We start from the raw sequence: 4,589 nt of genomic DNA, 5'->3' as shown, positions 1-4,589 counted from the left end.
ATATCTTCTGGGGAGATACTGTGACACTATATAAAAAATCCCATTTCTCCTTTTAGCCCACCAGTTTTAGCATTTGTGAATGACTCTTGCCGGAAACAATTTTTACTATAGTATCTGGCAAATGGTAATTTTGTTTCCATCACTTCTTCATCGTTTATTATTTGGAATTCTACTGTAAAGAAGAACTTCCTCTACTCCCCCAGTGATTTATTTATTCAACTTGTTGTCACTCTGGACATAGGGATATTTGTTTTATTCCACGAGTTACAACCTATTACTATCATTTATTTTGTTGCTTGCATTGTCCCAGATTTGTCTTGGGATCCCCTTCAAGTTGGCTCCTATTTTTTTTTCAACATGCCCCATCATTTTTTCAGCATTTACTTTTTGGCATCATGACATGTTCCAGGCGGATCTTGGTTTTTCTCTGTTCCAGTCCTGGAACCGGACATTTCTTCCAAAAGCCCTGGTTTTTCTTTTCTTTTTTTCTTTTTTTTTTTGAGATGGAGTCTTGCTCTGCTGCCCAGGCTGGAGTCGATGCGACCTGGGCTCACTACAACCTCCACCTCCTGGGATGAAGTGATCCTCGTGCCTCAGCCTCCAAAGTAGCTGGGACTATAGGCTGGGACTAAAGACATGCACAACCACAACCGGCTATTGTTTGGTATTTTTAGTAGAGATGAGGTTTTGCCATGTTGCCAAGGCTGGTCTGGAAATCCTGAGCTCGAGTGATCCTCCCACCTTGGCCTTCCAAAGTGCTAGGATTATAGGTGTGAGCCAATGCCCCCAGCTGCCCTGATTTCTTTCCTTTTCTTTTTTTTCTTTCATAAAATTGCACATATAAAACAAGATCTGGCATCAATTATGTTCATTGCTAGTGATATGCCAATACCTGGAGGTAGGCAATATTTTATCTGCATTTCATAGAAAAGAAAGTGAGGCATGAAGAGGTTAACGTGGCTAATTATTTATTAGGTGATAGAGCCAATATTTGGACCCAAGCAGTCTGACTCTAGAATTCATGTTTTTGTTTTTGTTTTTTTGAGACAGAATCTCCCTCTGTCACCCAGGCTGGAGTGTAATGGCATGACCTTTGCTCACTGCAACCTCCGATTCCCAGGTTCAAGCGATTCTTCCTGCCTCAGCCTCCCAAGTAGCTGGGATTACAGGCATGCACCACCACGCCCGGATAATTTTTGTATTTTTAGTAGAGACGGGGTTTTGCCATGTTGGCCAGGCTGGTCTTGAACTCCTGACCTCAGGTGATCTGCCCTCCTTGGCCTCCCAAAGTGGTGGGATTACAGGCGTGAGCCACCATGCCCGGCCTCTTAAAAGCTTTTTAGTAACTGAGAGAAGTGGAAAAATCATGGTGTCCACATTGCATGTGGTCACTACTTGACCTGGCACTTTATATCTGACAGACACTGTGTGGAGTGAGCTATTACCAGCAATCTGTTCATGCTACCCTCCAGTAGGCACAGCACATAGGATATGTTCCAACTAGGCCATAGGTCTCCTCAAGAGATAAACACTACATATGACATTTGTTGAATCATTTTACTGTCCACAAGACAGAGATGTATTTATCAGACGCATCATTCACCTGGAAAATCTCTGAGCTTCTTACCTATAGGTGGTGATTAAATGGGTAAACAAGCTGTTTTTCCTAGTCCCAAATTCACCCGATTATAATTAAGGAAATTCATTTTGGTTGCAATATTCACTGCTATAGCATATTGGCGGCTTTTTCTGAATCAATGTTAGCCTACATTTGCTTATAAAAATCTTCAGGTTTCCATTTTAGTGGTATCGCTTGAGGAAAAAAATCCAGAAAATTCTGATGCCAGCTATTCTACATGGTTCAATCTACTGAAAAATATAAAGTGGATCAAAGTTTATATACTACTAAATCTTAATGCATAGAAAGCTTGAACATTTCTTGTTTTTCATAACATCCAATTTAACACACATAAGCCAAAGATCCCAAGTATAGAAAGGCAGGAAAAAGAGAACAGGAAGGGCAGAGGGGGCTGTGGCAACTATAGTATTGGGCAGTTTGGTAACACCCCTTCTGCTGCTGCTGCTTTAATAAGGTATAGTTGACAAATTTGAATTGTATATATTTAGGGCGTACAACTTGATGCTTTGAAACATGTGTGCACTGTGGAATAATCACCACAATCAAGCTAATTAACCATCATCTGACATAGTTATGTTTTTGTGTGTGTACATGATGAGAACACTTCAGATAAAATGTATGGAATGCTTTGCAAATTTTCACGACATCCTTGTGCAAGGGCCTTGCTAATCTTCTCTGCATTGTTCCTATTTTATTTTATTTATTTATTTATTTTTGAGACAAAGTCTCACTTTGTCACCCAGGCTGGAGTGCAGTGGCGCCATCTTGGCTCACTGTAACCTCTTGCTCGTGGGTTCAACCGATTCTCCTGCCTCAGTCTCCTGAGTAGCTGGGATCACATGCACGCACCGTGACGCCCAGCTAATTTTTATATTTTTAGTAGAGATGGGGTTTCACCATGTTGGCCAGTCTGGTCTTGAACTCCTGACCTCAGGTGATCCACCCACCTCGGCCTCCCAAAGTGCTGGGATTACAGGTGTGAGCCACGGCGCCTGGCCTAGAATTCATGTTCTTGACCACTATGCATATCTTACTAATAAAACTGAGGAAGCTAGCACGGTAGAAACCAATCTTACCCATAAATAATTGCAGTTTTCTAACTAGAGATGTTAAATGTAATACATAAGTAGAAAATGCATAAAAAAGAATTAAATGTAAAATCTCAAACAATAAAAAAAGGAGAAACTATAAGTGAGTATTTAGTCAATCTCAGGCGGAGAGAAAACTCTGTGAGAATACAATGGTGCACTCCCCAGCTGCATCACTCACTTTAGGATATGCCCCCGATGTTAGCTGTGGCAGGAACCAGTTAAAAAAGGAAATTGGCACTGTGTGCATTTTTTTCTCAGGAATCACTCCTGGCTTGTCTGACTGTTTGAACTTCCTTTGCATTGCCTTCTCTGTCAGAACGATCAACTTTGAATTAGAGCTTTCTCTTTTTTATTGCCCTGTCTGAATTCGGCATCCTGACCCTGGACTGTTGGTCTTGGCATTACTGACCCAGAAACTCCATAGGAAACTGACCTGGTAATTATTATCTTGGCTCCATTCACCACAGCCTCAGGCCCACTTCCAGGCCAGGGACTCAGGGCCCCCCATCTGCCTGAGGCAGGAGTATGTGGTCAAAAAAGGAATAGAAAACACACATCCAAGCAAACATAGGAAAAGATGGACAGGCTTGACTAAACAGTAAAGTGTAAAATGATTATTCTTCAAGATAACATACAATTCTATGATTCTATACACACATATGCCCATGCATACATATGATAATTGACTTCTCAACTGCTAACATTTCTTGAGTACTATTTGCCCAATACTACTCATTTTTCTATAAATTTATATTTTGAAAAATGTCAAACTTACAGGAAACTTTAAAGAATAGTACAATGAGGCAAGGTGCAGTTGTTCACACGTGTAATCCCAGCACTTTGGGAGGCTGAGGCGGGAGGATCACTTGAGCTCAGGTGTTTGAGACCAGCCTGGACAACACAAGGAGACTGTCTCTACAAAAAATACAAAAATTAGCTGAGTGTGGTGGCATACACCTACAGTCCCAGGTGCTCGGGAGGCTGAGGTGGGAGGACGGCTTGAGCCCAGGAGGTTGAGGCTGCAGTGAGCCATCATTGTGCTACTGCACTTTAGCTGGGGCGACTGCAAGACCCTGTCTCAAAAAAAAACAAAAAAAGAAAAAGAAAAAGAATAGTACAATGGACACCTATGTATTCTTTACCAAGATTCATCAATCAAGAATTGACTTTTCCCATCAGATTTTAATATTTATTGTTTCTATCCAAAAATTATGTGTATTTTGCATCTTGTCACAGGCCATATTTCAGGGGTTCCATAACCACTCCTAGTATGGTGTTTTTTTAGAAACACTCAAAAGGCTCACTATCAGGTTATATTCATGGCTAAGACTTTTTACAGCAAAAAGTAGACAGCAAAAGTTGCAGAAAGAAGATAGGCATTGGGTAAAATCCAGAGAGGTCAGATACACGCTTTCAAGTTTTTTCCAACCAGAGTCACACAGGACAATCTTTCCTTCTAGCAGAATCTCTCTACCCAATGCAAGTCTCAGGGCCTAAGGCTTTTATGGAGGTCTGGTCACGTAGGTACATTCTACTACATGACCATCCTTGGCAACTGAAACTCAGGACCCTAATAATGAAACCTGGCATGCATGATCAGTCTTGATGTTAGTGCAAAACAATTCTGACAAGCTAGTAGGTCATGGTTCATTGCTCCAGGTGCATACAAAAAAATCATCAACATTAGCATAAAGAACCTTCCAAGGGCCACATACCAAGGGTTGACCAACAGTCAATCATGGGTCCAGGTTTCCTTGGAGATATGCAAGGACAGAGCAACCAGAATTGCTGTGTAAACTTCTCATATGATACCTTTGTTTGTTATGTTCCTGCCGTTTGAATTGCCTTTTCCGGAAGCC

At 41.3% G+C, this 4,589-nt stretch overlaps 1 non-coding gene across 1 annotated transcript; it reads right to left on the bottom strand.

Annotated features, from left to right (window-relative positions):
- Nucleotides 1–2,251: 2,251 nt before the first annotated feature.
- On the bottom strand, nt 2,252–2,362 carry LOC129463276 (U6 spliceosomal RNA). The gene has a single exon (XR_008651080.1). It is a non-coding gene; the product is annotated as a U6 spliceosomal RNA (small nuclear RNA).
- Between the last annotated feature and the right edge of the window lie 2,227 nt (nt 2,363–4,589).

The sequence above is a fragment of the Symphalangus syndactylus genome, chromosome 14 (genome assembly GCF_028878055.3).
Source record: "Symphalangus syndactylus isolate Jambi chromosome 14, NHGRI_mSymSyn1-v2.1_pri, whole genome shotgun sequence".
In the NCBI taxonomy this organism is placed as follows: domain Eukaryota; kingdom Metazoa; phylum Chordata; class Mammalia; order Primates; family Hylobatidae; genus Symphalangus; species Symphalangus syndactylus.
This window is presented reverse-complemented; position numbering and strand designations above follow the sequence as displayed.